Source organism: Lygodium microphyllum, chromosome 27, assembly GCF_053477565.2.
Source record: "Lygodium microphyllum isolate KBCC chromosome 27, Lygodium_microphyllum_v1.1.10, whole genome shotgun sequence".
NCBI classification, from domain to species: Eukaryota; Viridiplantae; Streptophyta; class Polypodiopsida; order Schizaeales; family Lygodiaceae; genus Lygodium; species Lygodium microphyllum.
This window is the reverse complement of record NC_141161.1, coordinates 90,137,271-90,158,777: the sequence shown is the minus strand read 5'-3', so window position 1 is coordinate 90,158,777 and position 21,507 is coordinate 90,137,271. Positions and strand designations below refer to the sequence as shown.

The 21,507-nt window shown below is 42.7% G+C and overlaps 2 pseudogenes; both read left to right on the top strand.

The window, feature by feature from the left end:
• The first annotated feature begins 1,419 nt into the window (after positions 1-1,419).
• On the top strand, positions 1,420-2,413 carry LOC148012592 (cinnamoyl-CoA reductase 1 pseudogene; annotated as a pseudogene).
• A 5,727-nt stretch (positions 2,414-8,140) lies between these two features.
• Positions 8,141-9,032, top strand: LOC148012591 (cinnamoyl-CoA reductase 1 pseudogene; annotated as a pseudogene).
• Positions 9,033-21,507: the final 12,475 nt, after the last annotated feature.

Genomic DNA, 21,507 nt, shown 5'->3' with positions numbered 1-21,507 from the left:
AAAAAAGTTTGGCGATGAGAGCTCCCTAGCTCAAGATATCATCATTTCTGTAACAAGGGATCTAGTGGACTGCACTTGGGATGGCAGGCCGCAAGGGTAAAGCAAAGGCCCATGAGGAATTTCAGCGTGAAATAAGGGACTCCCGTGCCTCAATGAATGATCCTAGCTCGGCCCAGGAGGATCGTGAAGACATGTTTGAAGAGGGTGCCCCCGAGATAGACCGCTTATCTCTGCTCAACCAAACCTTATGCCAACATGAGACCCATCATGCTGAACGACACCGAGAGATGGAGTAACGCCACAGGGAGATGGAAACTCGCCAAGATCACCGTCATTCCAAGATGATGGCCAAGATGGACTTACTCATAGAGCACATGGGCGCCCTCATCTCCGCCATTGCCCCCCCCTCGGATTGACCCAAGGAGTACGTCCCTCCCCGTGAGCTAACCGCCCTCCCCCCTTGGAGACCGGTGTCGTATTGCTGCGCATTCGAAGTGTGTAAACCACCTAAAAGTTGTGTATGGGATTTGGTACTTTGTACATACTTAGTTGTTGTGATTACATTTATTTTATGCGTATGAGTATAGTGGGGAGGAGTTGGAGACAAAAGTGGCAAATATGATGAGATGCTTTCAGCCTATGTTGAGCAAGGTTGAGTGAAAAGCACAACTGATGCTGGTGAACATGTTAGGACTTTGTCTTCTCCTTCTCCAGCTACATCAAAAATACCTAATGATAACAACCCTCCACATCCAGGAGTTGGAAAGAAGGAGGCTAAGCATTGAAATGTGCTATGAGAAGCATGGAGTTATCACTGTTACAGTGTGTGTGTGCTTGTTTTGGGTTACAATGTGTTGTTTACATGGGCGCCAAAGATATGGAACGACAGGTTCTTAAAGTATTCAGAATGAGACTTTTTGGAATTGAGGTACGTGCTGTCCGGTTTGGTACAGGTACGTTGAAAGATGTGGCATCAGAAGCAATAAGATACTTGGTTACAAATGAAGAGACTACACATTATATTTTAAGGTCCGTAATTGGATCTCACCCTTATCCAATGCTGGTGAGAGATTTTCATGCCATTATTGGCAAAGAGACTAGACGAAAGTGCCGTGCTAATGAGGGATTTAAAAAAGCTAAGAAGGGAGGGAAAAGAGGAGTGTGTGACGAAAAGGAAGGAAGGGGCAATGCTAATTCTGGGAGAAAGGGGGAGAATTCGAATGGATGGAAGGGAGGAATCTGAAGATGGAGGAGGCATAATCGATGACGGGAGAGGAAAAGAAAAGAAAGTCCTATCTCAGAACGACACTGGCCTGCTCCTGAGGACTTTTGTCATCACAAGGTGTGCTAAACATGGAGTTTTGGGGGGCGATCTCCATTCCTGTGATCGGGGAGACTGCTGGAATGATGGAGAGGGAGCCGAAGTGCTTTTCTTTTCAAAAGAAAAGAGAGCTGGTGGGCGCATTCGTTCAGAGCTCTCTCTCTCTCTCTCTCTCTCTCTGCCTGTGTCTGTGTGTGCAGTTTTGAGCGAGGATGCCTGAGGACATTGGGGCAGTGCCATCCGATTGGCAAGCCATGGTGAAGGAGTTGGACATGAATGCTAATGTGTGCAATGCAGCACAAATGCCGACCGTGTGTGTGACTGGAGCTGGTGGATTCATAGCTTCTTGGCTTGTCAAGCGCCTGCTTGAGAAAGGCTATGTCGTCAGAGGGACTGTCCGAAATCCGGATGATCAAAAAAAATGCTCATCTTAAGAAGCTGGAAGGAGCTGCAGAACGATTGACGCTAGTCAAAGCCGACTTATTGGATTTTGACAGCCTTTGCTCAGTCATCAAAGGATGTGACTGTGTCTTCCATCTGGCTTCTCCTGTTACTGATGACCCGGTGCAGATGGTTGATCCGGCTGTCAAAGGCATAATCCATGTTTTAGATGTAGCTGCTCAAGCTGGGGTAAAGCGCGTCATTTTCACCTCATCCATAGGTGCCGTGTACATGGACCCCATCAGGGATCCAAGTGTTGTGGTTGATGAGAACTGTTGGAGCAACCTTGACTTCTGCAAAGACACACGGAACTGGTACTGCTATGGGAAGACTGTTGCTGAGCAAGCAGCTTAGAAACATGCCAAGGAAGTGAATGTAGACCTGGTAGTCCTGATTCCTTCCCTAGTTCTTAGGCCCTTATTACAATCCGAAGTGAATGCCAGCACTGCTCATCTCCTCAAATACTTGACAGGCTCAGCAAAAAGCTATGCCAATTTGGTGCAAGCGTATGTTGATGTGAGAGATGTTGCAGATGTTTGCATCCTCCTCTTTGAAAGTCCTTCTGCAAATGGGCGTTACCTTTGTGCTGAAAGTGTGGTGCACAGAGGGGACGTGTGTGACTTGCTTACAGATCACCCTGAACTGCATTAAAACCTAAGGAAAAGTGGAAATTGAAATAAAATATAAGGATCTTTGGTTACCAAGGAGAGGATCACTTGTTGAAAAACCAAAACTGTTCATGACAGCATATAAAGAACATGGGTTTGCTCAGTTTCTTTGTTGTAACTCTACGATTATGACAAGCAATATAGTGATCTTTGACATCAAAAATTTGAGTTCTTCTTGTTAGACTCTTCCATTGCTGTACCTTGAACCCCGTGTTCTGCAGCTCTTGCACGATCTCTTTGACATTTCTGGTGAACCCGACGTGAAAGTGCTGCGTCATCAGCAAGATGGGAGACTCGCAAGAAGAGATGACAGATGATAATGTCATGAAGAACCTGTTTCAGTCATTTACCATGTATATGCAGCAGCAAGCTCATGCAAAACGTGACAGTGATGCTATGGATGCTTTGAAAGCTGTCCAACAGGAGATGAAGCAGTTTAATGGCCAGCAAGTGTTAACTTACCTGCATTTGTATGAGGAAAAGATGAAGTTTTTTGGGGTTTCTCAAGATGTTTGGAGCCGCTATTTCTTGCGGATCGTGGTGCGCGCTCTTGAAGGTCGAATTGCAAAAATTCAAGAGGCACATGCAGGTTGGGCTGAATTTAAAAAGGCATTAAAAGATGAATATTTCCTGGAGGATACAGGTCTTATGAATCGCAGGAATTTTTTAGCATGGGTTTCTATGCCTAATAAGGGACTTTCTGTTACCGCTCTTCTGCGAGAGTTTGAAAGCCGTTATGATCAGTTGGATGGGACTGAACAGCAAGCTTTGGAGATGCAGAAAGTGGAGTTATTTTTGCAAGCTGCAGATGCTGATTTACAGGAAAAGTTGGATGATCTTTTGGAAGATCAAGCTACTGATTCAGGTTTAAAGACTGAGTGGAGACATATCATTGATGCTGTGAATGCTCTTGTCAAGAAGCAGCGCAGGAGAGTCAGATTGCATCGAAATACAGGATCAGTTCCTGAAAAATCCTTGGAGACTTCCTCTTCTACCCCTGCTGCAGCTTCTTTGCCTAAGCCTACTCCTCCTGTTGTGAATCCACCAGTACCTGCTGCTCCAGTGCCCTTATCTGTAGATGATGTTATTAAAGGCTTGGCGGATTTGACAATTGAAGCAGTCAAAGCTGAAGTTGGTAAGTTAAAGGAGCAACTTATGTCAGTACCTGCTGTAGCGCCTGCTCCAGTGACTGCTTTTCCAGCTGGTCAAAGAAAAGGGCGACGATGTATTTGGTGTGATAGTACAGAGCACCAACACTGCAGAGATTGTGATGCTTTTCAGGAAGCACGTAAGAAGAATGTAGTGTTTTGGGGACAAGATGGGAAGATATGGCTGACAGAGACTGGCGCTCCTCTTGACACGAACTTTGGTAAGGGAGGTATGAAGAAGCTTGTTGATGATATGGCTGCGCGATCAGCTTATGTGAGTGTTAGAGGAGATGCTTCAGCTTTTGGAGTCCAGCTTGAGCAGAAATCTGATGGAGACTCTGCTTTATGGTCTTCGGCCTTGGAGATAGCGAGAAGAGGGAAAGTTCAAACTTCTACTATGACTTGTGTGGGCTCTAGCATCCGAGGAGAAACAGGATGGGATTCTCCTGTTGACAGGTATTCTATTTTTGCTTATATTGCTAAAACGCAGGGTTTAGATGCCATGGTTGAAGAAAAAAGAAGAAGAGATGAGGAGGGTCCTAGTTCCTCCAAAAAGATTAGAGGGGGTGACTTTGTTTCACCACCTGTTACAGCTCCACCTATGTCAAATTCTCCAGCTCAAATAGGTTCTGATCAACCAATGGGAGACAAGCAGAAAGAAAAGAGGCAACCAAGAAAAGAGCCAGGATTCAAGCTCTTGTCAGACCTTGATATGCAAATGGATATGAGTAAGATTTTTCATGAAAGAATTTTGAATAGTGAAGTCAATTTTACTATTGGAGAGGCTCTTGGGATTGCTAGAAGAGAAATACAGGATCAGATGCAGGATCTTTTGCGGAGGAAACGGCATGCGATGGAAGGACCTGCTCTACAGGGATTGTGGCATGGAGCTCTTGGGAAAGAGCATGATGATGCAGTGATGGTTGAGAATGCTTCTGTTAATCCGCAGTTGGAGAAAATAGTGCAGCCTATGCAGTATGAAGATGATGAGTCCCCTATTCTCATTCCTCGCAGCCATTTTTCACGAAGTCATTGGGCTAGAGCAACCACTGAGACAGTGGTAAGGATTGGAGAGAAACAAATTCCCTTGATCGCTTTAGTTGATCATGGTTCTGAGATTAATCTTATTGCCCGAGGTGTTTATGAGAGTGGCAAGTGGCCTATGGATGCAGAGCATGGCTGGCGCATGAGAGCCGCCAACAATACTTCTGGTGATATGTATGCTGCTTGTCCGAGTATCAGAATTTCTATTGGTAATGTTGAAGAGGATTATCATTGCTTTGTTCAAGATTCATGTTCTTATCCGATTATTCTTGGACGGCCTTTCATTACAGAAGCAAGAATGGAAACAAAAGTGATGGATGACGGATCAGCTTATGCGCGGATACGCAGTAAAGATGGTATGCAAGCTGTTCAGTTTATGACTGTTGGGGTAAATCATCCGAGAAACAGGGACTCCTTGCATGAGGCACCACTACCTGCGAAGGAGTTGGATTTTCATTAGGTACCGCTGTCTTGCGAGACGCCAGTGGTACGGAGCGGAGAAAAGAGGAGATCTCGCCTCCTGGCAGCCAGTCTTTCTCCAATAACTTTGTTGGGTTTACTTCAGAAAGTTCAGTAAGTTATCAGAAAATTTCAGATTTGCCTAGAGCTGCCAGGCAGTACATTGGTCGTAAGGAGAAAGAGTTGAAGAATGCTGGTATTTTGCAAGCAGAAGAGCATGTGGATGGATTGTATGAAGGGATGTCTTATGCAGATACATTGTTTGAGATGAGTGCAATGCTGAAAACTGATGTATGCAAGGGTTCAAAGATCATACCTGTGCAAACCTTGGATATGTTTCAGGAAATTTCTGGTTTTATGCTGCAAACAGAGTTAGAGGCTGAGAAAACTCAGCAAACTGAATTTATGGCTGATCTTGATCAGCTAATAGAATTGCAGAGGGCTGAATCCATTCAGCCAACAGAGTTGAATGCAGAAAAATTTCTGCATACAGAGTTTCAGGATGCGTCTATGCAGTCCATAAAGCCGAGGGCTGAATTCATTCAGCCAACAGAGTTGAATGCAGAAAAATTTCTGCATACAGAGTTTCAGGCTGCACCCATGCAGTCCATAGAGCTAAAGGCTGAAATTTTTCAGCCAACAGAGTTGAAAGATGCTGAAAATTTGCAGAAATTGCAGCAAAGAAAAGAGTGCTTGAATGATGCCAAGGTTGACACAAAATATAAAATAGTTGATAAGAAGGTTAAGCCGGTTGCAGGCCCGCTTCCTTCTGATAGTGATGAACAGATTGAAAAAGCTATGAAGCAGCCTATGTTGAGGGATCCTGCAAATATTGGACATAAGTTTACAGCTGAAACTCTTGCAGAATTGAAGATTGGAAATGATGATTTTTTGCTTCCAGTGGAAAAAGAATGTTTTAGAGAGATGCTTGGACGTCATGGTAAGGCATTTGCTTTCTTTCCACATGAAATTGGCTGCATTAGTCCTGAATTGGTTGCATCTATGGTCATCTTCACTGTTCCTCATGTACCATGGAATATACGTCCTATACCTGTGCCTAAAGCACACTTGCCAAAGCTGATAGAGTTGCTGAATGAGAAGATTAAAATGGGGATTTTGGAACCCTCCTCTGCACCTTATTCTAACAGGTGGTTTACTGTACCAAAGAAGAATGGTACTTTGAGATTTATTCAGGATATGCAGCCCGTGAACAAAGTGACAATCAGGAATGTGGGTACAGGTCCAGTTGTGGATGAATTTGCTGAGGCTTTTGCAGGACGAGCCATCTATTCACTAGGTGACTTGTATTCAGGTTATGATCAGTTTCAGCTTGCCTTGGAAAGCAGGGATATTACTACTATGCGGACACCTATTGGTCTTGTGAGGATGTGTACCTTGCCACAAGGTGCTACAAACTCAGTTGCTCATATGATGAATGCTATGCATAGAGTTCTTCGAGACTATATTCCGCAGTATACCATGCAATTTCTAGATGATGTGCCTATTAAGGGTTGTGCAGAAGAAGAAAAGAATGAAAGTCTTGATTTGCGTGGATGTAGACAGTTTGTGGCTGATCACTTGAATGCTTGTGAGCAAATATTGACACGATTAGAGGAGGTAAATTTGACACTTTCAGGGCTGAAATCTGTCTTTGCTGTTAATGAAGTCATCATAGTTGGGCATATGGTTGGATATTATGGCAAAAAGCCTTCTCCTGCAAAGGTGGATGCCATAAACAGGATTGCAGAGTATTTCTTGACTACTTCAGAGGTGCGAAGATTTGTGGGAGCTTGTGTATTTTACATGATTTAGATTCCTCATTTTGCTCATATTGCAGATGTTCTCTATCAGCTGCTTCGAAAGGGGCAGAAATTTCATTGGGATGATGAAGCTGATGGAGAAACAGGTTTACTAGAATCAGAAGATGGACTTGACCTGTTTGTGGAGTTGAATGATCCTGGATAGTTGGCACATCCGGAGTATGCGCAGGTTTAGAGGGGGTGGATGTCGTATTGCTACGCATTCGAAGTGTGTAAACCACCTAAAAGTTGTGCATGGGATTTGGTACTTTGTACATACTTAGTTGTTGTGATTACATTTATTTTATGCGTATGAGTATAGTGGGGAGGAGTTGGAGACAAAAGTGGCGAATATGATGAGATGCTTTCAGCCTATGTTGAGCAAGGTTGAGTGAAAAGCACAACTGATGCTGGTGAACATGTTAGGACTTTGTCTTCTCCTTCTCCAGCTACATCAAAAATACCTAATGATAACAACCCTCCACATCCAGGAGTTGGAAAGAAGGAGGCTAAGCATTGAAATGTGCTATGAGAAGCATGGAGTTATCACTGTTACAGTGTGTGTGTGCTTGTTTTGGGTTACAATGTGTTGTTTACATGGGCGCCAAAGATATGGAACGACAGGTTCTTAAAGTATTCAGAATGAGACTTTTTGGAATTGAGGTACGTGCTGTCCGGTTTGGTACAGGTACGTTGAAAGATGTGGCATCAGAAGCAATAAGATACTTGGTTACAAAAGAAGAGACTACACATTATATTTTAAGGTCCGTAATTGGATCTCACCCTTATCCAATGCTGGTGAGAGATTTTCATGCCATTATTGGCAAAGAAACTAGACGAAAGTGTCGTGCTAATGAGGGATTTAAAAAAGCTAAGAAGGGAGGGAAAAGAGGAGCGTGTGACGAAAAGGAAGGAAGGGGCAATGCTAATTCTGGGAGAAAGGGGGAGAATTCGAATGGATGGAAGGGAGGAATCTGAAGATGGAGGAGGCATAATCGATGACGGGAGAGGAAAAGAAAAGAAAGTCCTATCTCAGAACGACACTGGCCTACTCCTGAGGACTTTTGTCATCACAAGGTGTGCTAGACATGGAGTTTTGGGGGGCGATCTCCATTCCTGTGATCGGGGAGACTGCTGGAATGATGGAGAGGGAGCCGAAGTGCTTTTCTTTTCAAAAGAAAAGAGAGCTGGTGGGCGCATTCGTTCAGAGCTCTCTCTCTCTCTCTCTCTCTCTCTCTCTGCCTGTGTCTGTGTGTGCAGTTTTGAGCGAGGATGCCTGAGGACATTGGGGCAGTGCCATTCGATTGGCAAGCCATGGTGAAGGAGTTGGACATGAATGCTAATGTGTGCAATGCAGCACAAATGCCGACCGTGTGTGTGACTGGAGCTGGTGGATTCATAGCTTCTTGGCTTGTCAAGCGCCTGCTTGAGAAAGGCTATGTCGTCAGAGGGACTGTCCGAAATTCGGATGATAAAAAAAAATGCTCATCTTAAGAAGCTGGAAGGAGCTGCAGAACGATTGACGCTAGTCAAAGCCGACTTATTGGATTTTGATAGCCTTTGCTCAGTCATCAAAGGATGTGACTGTGTCTTCCATCTGGCTTCTCCTGTTACTGATGACCCGGTGCAGATGGTTGATCCGGCTGTCAAAGGCATAATCCATGTTTTAGATGTAGCTGCTCAAGCTGGGGTAAAGCGCGTCATTTTCACCTCATCCATAGGTGCCGTGTACATGGACCCCATCAGGGATCCAAGTGTTGTGGTTGATGAGAACTGTTGGAGCAACCTTGACTTCTGCAAAGACACACGGAACTGGTACTGCTATGGGAAGACTGTTGCTGAGCAAGCAGCTTAGAAACATGCCAAGGAAGTGAATGTAGACCTGGTAGTCCTGATTCCTTCCCTAGTTCTTAGGCCCTTACTACAATCCGAAGTGAATGCCAGCACTGCTCATCTCCTCAAATACTTGACAGGCTCAGCAAAAAGCTATGCCAATTTGGTGCAAGCGTATGTTGATGTGAGAGATGTTGCAGATGTTTGCATCCTCCTCTTTGAAAGTCCTTCTGCAAATGGGCGTTACCTTTGTGCTGAAAGTGTGGTGCACAGAGGGGACGTGTGTGACTTGCTTACAGATCACCCTAAACTGCATTAAAACCTAAGGAAAAGTGGAAATTGAAATAAAATATAAGGATCTTTGGTTACCAAGGAGAGGATCACTTGTTGAAAAACCAAAACTGTTCATGACAGCATATAAAGAACATGGGTTTGCTCAGTTTCTTTGTTGTAACTCTACGATTATGACAAGCAATATAGTGATCTTTGACATCAAAAATTTGAGTTCTTCTTGTTAGACTCTTCCATTGCTGTACCTTGAACCCCGTGTTCTGCAGCTCTTGCACGATCTCTTTGACACTGGGCGTAACCCACAAGGTCTCGGTGGTACCCATGGCATTCCCCATAGCACTTATGAGACGGGTGAGCCCTCCATTCGACATGATGAGCCCCTCCTTCCCTCCCCCGTTACGAATCCTTCAAGCCCATCCTTGGCACCCCAACTTCCCCATAAATAACGGAAGCTACTTGCACACTCAAGGGAATGGCTCCAATGCAAATCTTGGGCAGCATGGAATGCATGGAGTGCATAGGCAGCATGCACATGGCAATGGGTAGCATGCACATGGGCATCATGCATATGGCAATGGGCAGCATGCATATGGCAATGGGCAACATGCATATGGTAATGGGCAACATGGACATTTTGGACAGCAAGGTCCTAATAGGCAATTTGGTCCTCATGTAATGCAAGGGCAGCATGGCCCCCATGGAAATTTTGGACAGCCGGGGATTGGACAACAAGGCATGTATGGGCAGCATGTAGCACATGGCATTCATGGGCAGCAAGGCCCAAATGAGCTGTGTGACAAGATTGTGTTTACTAAATTCAATGGGCAGTCCTCATCCCCAGCTGAACTAGAGGAATGGACCTCTAAATTGGAAGCCTACTTTCTCATCTACCCCCGTACAGATGAGGCAAAGATCATTTTTGCCTCCCTTCATTTAGAAGGTTTTGCCCACACACGGTGGAGATTCGTTCAAAGAGAAAATCAGCAGTTTCGTGATTGGGAAGAGTTCAAGATGCATATGATCCAAGTTTTTGTCTCCCCGATGGAAAAAGAATGCTTAGCTAGGCAATGGTATCAGTTTGATCAGCGAAATCTCACCGTGAGGGAGTACACCAACCAATTTATGAACCTATCCATGTATGTTGAGGTAGTCAGTGATGAGGCGCATTTCTCAGCTAATGTAATGGCTCAAAAGCCAGCCACCTTGTTTGCAGCCATAGAATTGGTTGAACGCTATGGTCGAAAATATCGTCGCAATGAGGGCATGCAACCGATTGCAAGACAACAAAGATACCTTATCAGGCAACCCCCATATGCTAATAATTATTGCAGCAACAATGTAGGGAATGGCAGTCCCAAAATCCCTACTTACCCCACTTTTAATGATGCTGAAAGGAAATATGACAGTTTTGGGATAGCACCACCCTTCAAAAGTGACCCAAAGTATGCTAAAAATAAGACAAGGAATGGCTTTAGTCCTAACAGTCAAAAATTCATTCCTCCTGAAGTTTTCAACTATAGAAAAGCCAAAGGCTTGTGCTTTAAATACCGGGATAAGTACACGACTGATCATGCATCTAAATACCCCTTTAAGAACGCCATTGTCAAGTTTAATAGAATGTATATGCTAAATGATAGTGACAAGTTAGAAGAGGACTTGCATGACAACTCTTCCATGATGACACTTGCTGAAAATGCTAAATATGAAGAGGATCTTGATACGGATCAGTTTTATGACTCACCAGATGAGTTCCCTTTTGACCCCGGTGGCTGCCCCATTGATGACATGATTGGGAATGACCCTTGGCACCCCCTTGGGGGGGCCACTCATGAATATATGTATATATAACGTGAGTTCAAAATAAGGGGTTTTTAAAACACCAAATTTATATAATTTTTACATACAGAAGGGTGTCATATAAAGGGGTTACTTACAGATTGAATAGAAAAGGGTTGTGTTTTATTCAAGAAAAATTCATAGATTAGAATATTTATAAATAGGCCATGAACGCAAGTTATATAGAGAATATATATATAGTGAACCCCCTGAGGGCACCCCTCATTCATCACTATATCAACTTGCTCGATCTCCATGGTTGCATGGACCGGCTCTAGGAGCCCGAACACCCTACGAGTGCATGGTAACATTGATGGCAAGAGTGTATACATCCTCATAGATAGTGGTAGCACACACAATTTTGTGAATAAATCGACTCTTGGCCGTTTGACATGTGTTCCCACAGAATTAGAGCAACCTCTTCGGGTTCAAGTGGCCAATGGAAATGAGGAAGTGAGCTCCCATGTATGCACACAAGTTTGTCTTATGCTGGCTGAAAATTACACAACAAAGGTGGACTCAATTACCCTTGATATGGGCCCCGTGGATGTTTTTTTGGGATGTGATTGGCTTCAGCAGTTGGGAAAAATCTCTATGGACTTCTCTCAGCTGTATATGGAGTTTGTAATGCATGAGCAGCTTGTACACTTGGAGAGAATCAAAGAAAATGCAGATTTTCAGCTTATAACAACAAGACAACTCAAAGAAGAATTCACGAAACGCTCCCAAATCTTTGTCTTGCATTTACATAAGGATAATGATGACCAACACACCTTGGGGAAGCAAAATGCAGCACTAAAAGCGCTTTTGGCTAAATATGAGGACCTATTTTAGCCCCCCACTACCCTTCCCCCTCAGAGATCGGTGGATCACCCGATTGACTTGGAGCCCCATGCCAAGCCCATCAATAAACCCCCATATCGACTCTCTAAATGTGAGAGAGAGGAAGTAGCAAAGCAAGTCAAGGAGCTCACTGAGATGGGATTCATAGAGCCTAGCTCTTCCCCTTATGCCTCCCCGGTTCTATTGGTTAAGAAAAAGGACGGATCTTTCTGGTTGTGTATTGACTACCGTGATCGCAATAAGATCACTGTCAAAAATAGATACCCCATCCCTCGAATTGATGACTTGCTTGATGAACTCAAGGGAGCACGCTACTTCACCAAGATTGATTTGCGATCCGGTTACCACCAAATCAGAATGAGGGTGGGTGATGAAGTCAAAATAGCCTTTCGGACTGACCGTGGCTTGTACCATTTCCTTGTCATGCCATTTGGGCTCACTAATGCGCCCGCCACATTTTAGAGCTTAATGAACAAAATATTGCAGCCATGGCTTTTCTAGTTTGTGTTGGTATTCTTTGATGATATACTCATTTACAACAAGTCACTGCATGAGCATCTGAAGCATGTCAGGCAAATTTTTGATGTATTGAGAGAGCACCAGCTATTTGCCAAAGAAAGCAAGTGTGTCTTCTTGCAAATAGAGGTTGAGTACTTAGGACATATTGTTAGTGAAAAAGGCATCCAAGCTAATCCTAAGAAGTGCAATGTGTCCAGGAGTGGCCCACCCCCACTACCACTACCTCCTTGCATGGTTTTCTTGGCCTCTCCTCTTTTTATCGGAGATTTATTTGCCATTATGCCACAATTGCAGCCCCGTTAACAAACAGGCTGAAAAAAGAAGCTTTCCTATGGGATGAATTGGCTGACCGCAATTTTCAGCAGCTGAAAGACTTGCTCACTTCAGCCCCCATCCTCGTATGCCCCGACTTTTCAAAGGATTTTACCATCCAGTGTGATGCTAGTGGATGGGGTATTGGTGCAGTCTTGCTGCAAGAACACGGGGTAATAGCATTTGAGAGCCAAAAATTGGATGATAAAGAGAGAGAGTTGCATGTCTATGATCAGGAGATGTTGGTAGTCATTCATGCTATCAAAAAGTGGCATCACTACTTGTATGGCAGCAGCTTTAAGGTGAAAAGTGACCACCGTGTGCTCAAATACTTATTGACTCAGCCCAACCTCACTCCCAAACAACGTAGATGGGTGGCTACCCTACAAAACTATGACTTTGAGATTACCCACACCCGTGGCAAGGACAATGTAGTGGCTGATGCACTCTCTCGCATGTGGGCATGCAAGGTTTCATCCATCGCTGAACTCCACCATGATTGGATTGAAGAGCTCCAAGAGGCATACTTGCTTGATGCTGAATTCAGCCCTCTTTTGCAAAAATTACAGCAAGGTGTCATGGATGACAATTCCCAATATCAGCTCCACGATGGCCTCATTTGGATCCATGGCCATATTGTGATTCCCCATGCCTCTCCCTTCACCCAAAGGATCCTTGAAGAGATGCATTCTTCATCGATTGCTGGCCACTTAGGGGTCTTCAAAACATATGACCGAGTTTCAAAAAGCTTCCATTGGAAAGGCCTATGGCGGGATGTTAAAGACTTTGTGTCTAGATGTGTGCCTTGTCAACAAAATAAAGATAGCACTCTTAAACCAGGTGGATTTTTGCAGCCTTTACCTATCCCCGAAGGAAAATGGACCCACATTACCATGGATTTCATCACTGGTTTACCTACAACCAAGAAGGGTTGGGATAGCATATATGTGGTAGTTGACCGACTCACTAAAGCAGTCCATTTCATCCCTACAAAATCCCAGTTTACAGCATCTCAAGTTGCCACTCAGTTTATGGAGCATGTTTTTAAGTTGCATGGCTTACCGCACGTCATAGTACATGACCGGGACACCAAATTTATGAGTCAGTTTTGGTAGACAATTTTCAGCTCCATGGGGACCAAATTGGCTCCATCTACAGCCTATCATCCCCAAATGGATGGGCAGACCGAGAGAGTTAATAAGTGGCTTGAAACTTATTTGCAACATTTTTGTCATGATGTGCAGAATTCTTGGGACGTATGGCTGCACTTGGCTGAATTTTCTTACAACAACTCCACTCATTCGAGCATTGGAGCCTCTCCCTTTGAAGCATTGTATGGTTATCGGATGCCCCTTCCTACCGTGATCTTCAATGAAAAGCTCAACCCCCTTGGAAAAGAAGAGTTGGACCGCATGCAAGCTTTACTTCAACAATGCAAGGTAAACCTCAAAAGGGCTCAAGAGCACATGAAGCTCCATGTTGATGCAAAAAGAAGACCCCTTGACTTTCAAGAGGGTGAATTGGTACTCCTCAAGGTCCCCAAGTCCCGTTATGCCACACTAAAGGACGGTTCTTGCAACAAGTTGGCACACCGTTACTATGGGCCCTACAAAATCATTAAGAAGGTCGGGGACTTGGCTTACCGTCTCCAACTCCCTCCCACTACTAAGATCCATGATGTCTTCCATGTGAGCCAATTGAAACCTTTCATTGGCACTCCCAAAGATCATGTAGAGGAGCTACCACCAAATATGGCATTATTGCTTTACTTAATTTGATTTTTCTAAGCTTGTAAATCTTTATCGACGTGACCTTGTTCATGGTATGGAATTCAAAGCTCATCCTCATATGGGTATTTGTGAATATTGTGCACTTGGAAATCATTTTTGAAAACCCTTTTCCATTTCCACCACAACTCATTCCAGAGATTTTCTTGGTCTTATTCACATTGATATTTGTAGACCTTTTCCTCCATCGAAATCTCAATATCTATATTTCATGACTTTTATTGATGACTTCTCAATATACACCATTGTTTTTCTCTTGCAACACAAATCAGAACTAAGGTTGCTAGGATCTATAACAACATTTGCAACATCTTCATCTAAAGATAACTCAAAAAAATTATCATTTCAGGGAGAAACAACTATGGGTTAGTTGTCTTTCTCAATGCGACACTTTGTATGGTAAAAATGGACAAAGAGACCAAGATCCACAAGTCTTGCAATTGAAAGAAAATTCCTTTGAATATTGGGGACAAGTAAAACTCCATGCAGAATTCTTATTGAAGAAAGAGTACCAAGATATAAATCACCTATACCTTTGACTTGACAAGTTTTGTCATAAGCAAGATAAATAAATTTCTTGACATGAATAGAATGATAATTATATAACCATGGGGACTGATATGTCATGTTTCCCATAGCAACCAGAATCAATAATAAAAAGACTCCATCACAAACATGAAGTATCCTTTCTGGAGAGATTGAAAAACTCACACTATTTACTTCTTCAATAGTGTTATCACGTGTAGTAGCATATGATTTGAATCAAAATGCCTCTTGAAACATAGATGGGTTGGATGATCACTCTTTTTGCAATAGTCAGATGGAGAATAATCTCTTGATAAACATGGTTGTTTATTTGCAATACCATATTCTTCATCATATTGTTTTGCCCAACAATCATCTGTTAGTGTGACCATTTCTATTGCAATAAAAACAATGTTTGTTAGGAAATTTGAGACGAAAGAAGTTACACCATGATCACTCCATATGTGTATAACATGGAAAGGATGCTGGTCACAGGATAAAGACCGAGGATCTCCCCTCAACAAAACCCATGAAACAACACCATTGAACACATGATAAAAAATTCCTGATCACTCACTCCTCATTGAGACTTCAACTCAACACTTAAACAGTTCAAACCTTCAAGCTCAAATTTTACCACTTTTAGAGAGAATCTGACACTGAAACAACCATGGCTGAAACTTTGACAATACAAGCTTTCAGATTCACACAACTCCTATTTTTTAGGGATGGTGACCCTATGTAGCAAAGTGTCCCATAAAGCATGATTGCCTCAATCCTTTCATAGAACAATTCTTCCATGGGTTTATCACAACTAAACCTCAACAATAGTTCAACACATTCTTTATATTCTCCATCAAAAGAACAAGAGAACACAAAGTAATTCTCCACTTTGAATGGAAATCATCACATAGTATTCATCTTCATATCTTCATAATCTCTCTCATGATCTCTCACTCATAGATATATTGTTTTGCATGAAAATTTTGCTATCTCTTAGTCTCACTCTCTCTCATACATGCTCTTTCTCAATAGTACCTAATTATCCATAATCCCTCTTCAGTGGTGATCAATAACCCTCCGAAGAGATATGTCTAATGTTAAGGGTCACCATAACCACTACAGTGTCCTTTCGTAGCTCAATAGTGTCACTGTCACTTCAGCCTTTACATCTTCCACTTCTTTAAGCTATTTTGAACTTGTATTCATCTATTCCAAAATTGAAAAACTTCCCCAAGCTTTAGATTTATCCCAAAGAACACGTACTGAACAAACTGAATAAAAACAAAATAGAGATAGAGGCTCTATAGAAGTCTCACAAAAGCTCAACAAAGGGTCTACAAAACCATATATTAGGTCATCAAAAAGCATTTAACTAAACTAAAACCATCAAGATTCTTTCAATAAGCTTTCAAACACTCTTAAAGTCCATCAAATCCACCAATCATCATTCCAACCTCTCATACATAAAGAAAATAGAACAAAAAATAAGCTAAGTACAATCAATCAAAACCTATCAGGCGCTCAATAGAACCTTTAAGCAATCATTCAAATCATACAAAAATCACCCAATAATCCAACAAAAAATAGCCAAAAACATAGTCATATTTACCCTCAACATATCCCCACACTTAATTAGGGAGTGTCCTCATGAGAGTGGAGTTTTGAGCCCGGGATGTACCTAAAATTTGCCAAAAAATCCAGAATTTAGGGGAAAAATATTTAACATCAAAGGCGGCGGCTCCAACTAGGACAATTTTAAGCACCAAGTGAAAGACGACTTTTAAAAGGCGCCCAAGAGACACTTGTGGATTTTTGATAAATTTTCAGACTGCCATGTGGGTTGTCAAGAGTTGCCAGTCAATGCAGGATGTCAAACCGGACGCCCAGGATTTTTCAGAGCTCGATTTGGATGCCAGACGGGGAAATGACTAACACATGGTCAAGATTTGAAAGGATGGCCAAACTTTGGGCCAAATGGGTTGTGACCTTTGGGGAGTTGGGGCATTTTATGCCACATGAAAATTTGCATCAAAGCGTGGAGAGAGAGAGGATGAAGAGCACGACGTCTGCTGCGCCTGAAAAATGTGCTTGATGCCATGGAGATCATGATTGCTGCCTACAAACAACCTACCCAATCGATCATGGCCCCGATCTTCTCCCTCTTTGCCGGTCTTATCGCCTGTCTTCGCCCGTGCAATGATGGCCTGAATGTAGACTTGAAAATCTAGTCTTTCTCTCTCCTCCCTCTCTCTCCCTAAGGGGCTGTTCTTGTGTGTAAGAGGAAAATGAAGAATGGTGAAGGAAAGCTTGTCCGGTTGGGACCGGATTGCTTCCAGGTCGATGTAGACATGAAGATTGCTGATTGTGAAGGTGCTGGACATTGAATGTGGGCTGACCCATAGTCCCACACCAAAACCGAGATCCCGAGACATGAAGCCTAAGATTTAATTCTATTTTTATGAAGAAAAAATGAGTTTTTATGCTATTTGGTTGATGAAACATTGTTTCCATGGGCTGATTATGCATTATGATGTTGTTTTCTATGAGTTTCAACAGTGCATAATCTGAAAACCGGAAAATCATAAGTGATATGACTGAAATTAATGGTATAAAACCCGTAAAACACGCATTTAAGGGGTAAAAATGGAATTTTTTGCAAAATAATTGGAAAATATGAGATATAATACTTATAAAAACCTAAAATTTTGCTGTCAAGGAACCTAAGGGCCATAGCCCACAATCAATTTTAATTTCTAGTCATTTTTTATTGAAGAAAATAGAGGAAAAATACCAAAAAATTGTGGAAAATGGGTTTTAAATGGAAGAAATTTAGGAAACAGTAAAAGAAAAATTCTAGAAAATTACATGTGTATTTGTGCAGCGTATAATGAAGGTAAAGCATGAGATTGGCCTCGTTTTACCCTCGTTTCTATGTTTTTGTTCATGTTTATCACTTTCTTTCTAAGGAAATACACATAAAATGACTCTTCACCTATCAACGAATGCAAAACATTAAACGGTAGGGTGAGAGGGGAGGTTGAGTGTCAAAATATAAATTAAAATCTAGTTTATGTGTTGCATCATGCCTATATGACGTTGTTTTAAAATAAAGGGAAAGGCAACATGAGCGTAAGGCTCGCTGTTTGTTCTCTTTGCAGTACATAAATGTTAGCATGGAAATCATGGAAAAAATTGTTTCACACGATGCATAATGCTGATTTTCTCCTGTTTGTGCACTAAACCATTCACGTTATGCACTATGCATAGTTCATGGTATCGAAGGAAAAGCTCCTGGATTGCATAACAATTGTTTTCTTAGAAATTTGACCCACGATTGAGAGCATAAGGTTATCCCTTGCTGTAGGATAGAGGGTCGGTTTCCTAAGGGACTGTTTGGTGAGGAAGCATGGTATATCTCCTAAATTCAAAATATAAAAGAGAGGAGTTTGTGTTTGTTTATGTTATATGTTGAGCAGCGCATCAAGGGGCCAATCCCTGCGATGTAGGAGAGCTGCAGTGGGGCCGCGGTGTTTTTACCGAGAGATTGCCTCCATGTATGTTATCGTGGTATTTATTGCCAATATGTATGGGTCCTCCCTTTGAGGAGTTTATAGAAAGGGAAACGTTGGACTACAAAACGATGAAACTATAAATGCATAGATTAGGCTTTAGGGCAGTTTGTCCTTTAGCATTAGATAGATGCTCCTGGTCTGCGAGGCCGTAAGGGTGTGTTTGTCTGTCATGAGCATGAGATCCAGCTAGTGCCATAGCCAGTGCTGGTCCATTTCAGGTCCCATCAGTGGTGCATCTGCTGGGAGCTACCAACAAGTGGTGGTTCTCGAATCTAGGGTTTTAGGGACCAAGAAATTTGATTTATGTCCTCTGACAAGGACCGTCAAGCCGAAATACAAAAAGCAGAACGTGCTAAGAGGGCTAGACAGCAGTTGGAGATCGTACGTCACTATTCTTCTCAAAGGAGTAGTCCGATACGTATAAGAGGCAGTGGACTTAGTAACCCAACTGTTGCACATAGTCCTTTAGGTGCAAGAGGAAGCGTAAGTTCTTCCTATCTTCCACCAAGTCAACCCACTTCAAGTGGGGACGTGATTCCATCAGTTCAAACTCCTATTGTCAATCCGATTGTCGCTATGGCACAACCCATTGCAATTCCTACAGGGATGTCGGATTTGCTAGCTTTAGGAGTTCCTTTTGCCCATTTTTAATGGGTTGGCTGAAGAAGATGCGGAGTTTCATATTTGTGAATTCCAAAGACTAATTCTTAATTATCGCATCCAAGATGAGGGACATCTCATGATGTTCTTTAACATGACGTTAAAAGGAAGGGTTGCGGTATGGTATCATAGCATAGAGACTGGAACCATAACCACAATCGACCAATTTTATGTAGCTTTCCGAGGAGAATATGCCCCTGAAACAGGTGGCCAATACTGATTGCGTGTTTTGAATGTAACACGCTAAGACCCCCATGAGAATGTGAAAGCCTATGACAAGAAGCTTAAGGAAGTGTTTCGTAAGTTACCAACTTACATTCCTATTCCGTCGGCTATCCAATTGCAATACTTTTTGCATGGATTGGATTTCAATATTTAGGTACAATTGAGTAGTGTGGCTTTGGCTGATATAGACATCACCATCGCGCGGGCAGAAGGAGTAGAAGCACGATTACAAACGGCCTACTCCTCTCGCATAAATCTTAATGCGTGTTTAGTACCTAGAGGCAATCTACCATTGACGAATGGAAGTCAAGGGATGCTTATGAATAACCCTAATGGAAGAGGAAGCATGGTTCAAAATGTACCTTTACTGCCAACTCCTCCCAATGTGACTATGCCTATGGCTAGTCAGTTGGCTCCACCAAATGTTGGAGGCCAAGTTTCAAACCCTAATGTTGTTCATGTGAGTCAACAACCAATGCCCAATCAAATTGTTAGGCCAATGGAATGACGGATAGACGATCAAGGCTATGAGTCGAGTGTATCTAATGTCCTTGGTGAAGTAAAGGATATGATGAAGCACTACACTGACATGATTTTTGAACAATATCGGCAAATAGCTGTTGATGTCAATTTCTTGAAGAAGCAGCAGAATCTGATAGGGAGTCGACACCCTGAAGAGGGTGGTCCCTCAAGATTTAGCTGTAAGTGGTGTGGCGGACAACATTTTCCTAGAAACTGTCCAAATGTTAAATGTGATATTTGTGGAAAGTCGGGCTACTTAGCTGCTACCTGTTGGAGTAAGATTAGTTCCCTCCAACAAGGAAGTAAATAGCCAGGTCCAGTTAATCATAGAGCGCAAGGTAATAACCTGCAGCAAAATGATGGACCAAGATAAATACTGCAAAGGGGAAAGACCACTATAGAAGAGTTGCCACAAGGCAATGGAGTCAGCCTTATCGAGGCTGTACGCGTCAATGACGCTGAAACCTCTAACCTAAGAGCCGTGATGAGAGGCCAAAAGGCTAAAGAGGTTGACAAAGATAATGCAAAACCGGTTGAGGGAAACCCTAAGCAAGGGGATAAGGGGACGCAAGTCCTGAATCCTAGCATGGAAGGTGGACCTTTAAGCCCCAGTGACAAAAGAGTCGATCCTAAGAAGGATGAGGAAGTGCCAAGAAAGAAAGCAAGAGCTAAAAAAGAAGCACCAAAGCTGGTCCCGAGACCAAAAGAAAGAATGGTATGGTGAGAAAAGAGAGCTTTGGCTACCTATCATGATTTTGATTTAGCAAGTTCTCTTTGCGAAGTTAAACCAGATGTAAACCTCTTACAATTGATTAAATTATCTCCAGGAGTATGCAAGAAATTCAAGAAGATCCTGTGTATTGGGTATATTGTAGAACCTTTGGGCATAGCATGAGTAGGGGAAGATTGGTTTGATCATGCTGAAAAGAATTGCCCTAGGGTTCCAGCATATGTGGATGGAATATTAGTGGAGCATGCTATTATAGACACTGGATCCTCCGTCAATATCATGAGTTCAGAGTTGATGGAGAGGCTGGGTCTAGGCATCCAAAAAGATAGCTCCACCCTTCTTAGAATGGCTCTGATGATAGTCTAAGACAACTAGAAGGTTGCGTTACTAAAGTCCATGTTATAGTTGCAAGTGTAGAATGATTCTTGGACTTTAGGGTGATAAGGTTTGTAGGACGTCCTAGCTATCGAATTTTGCTAGGTAGGCCCTGGATCTTACGAACAGACTGTTAAGTCGATATACTCCCCGGTCGAGTGGTTCTAAGTAGATGTACTAATCGAGTAATAGTCGATGCTTACCCTGATTCTCCTCAGAGTGAGAGGGCTCCTTTATCCTCTATTGAATTAGAAACAACAGATGATCCATCTGGTAGTGAGACACCATCCCGCGATGAATCTAAAGAGGGGTCCACTATAGAGGATATTTATCAGATAACTCTAAATGAGCCGATAGAGCCGCATGATAGGATAAGAGACGTGGATGTAATTGAGCTAGACCTTGGCACGCCGAATGATTCGCAGTCAATTAAATTAGGTTCCATGCTCAGTTCAGTAGAAAGGGAGGACTATGTGTCCTTGATTCAGGAATTCCGCGACATCTTTGCTTGGAGTTATGATGAGCTGAGAGGCATTCCTCCCAGCCTGGCCATTCATACTATTCCTGTAAAAGAGGGCAGTCGTCCTGTACGTC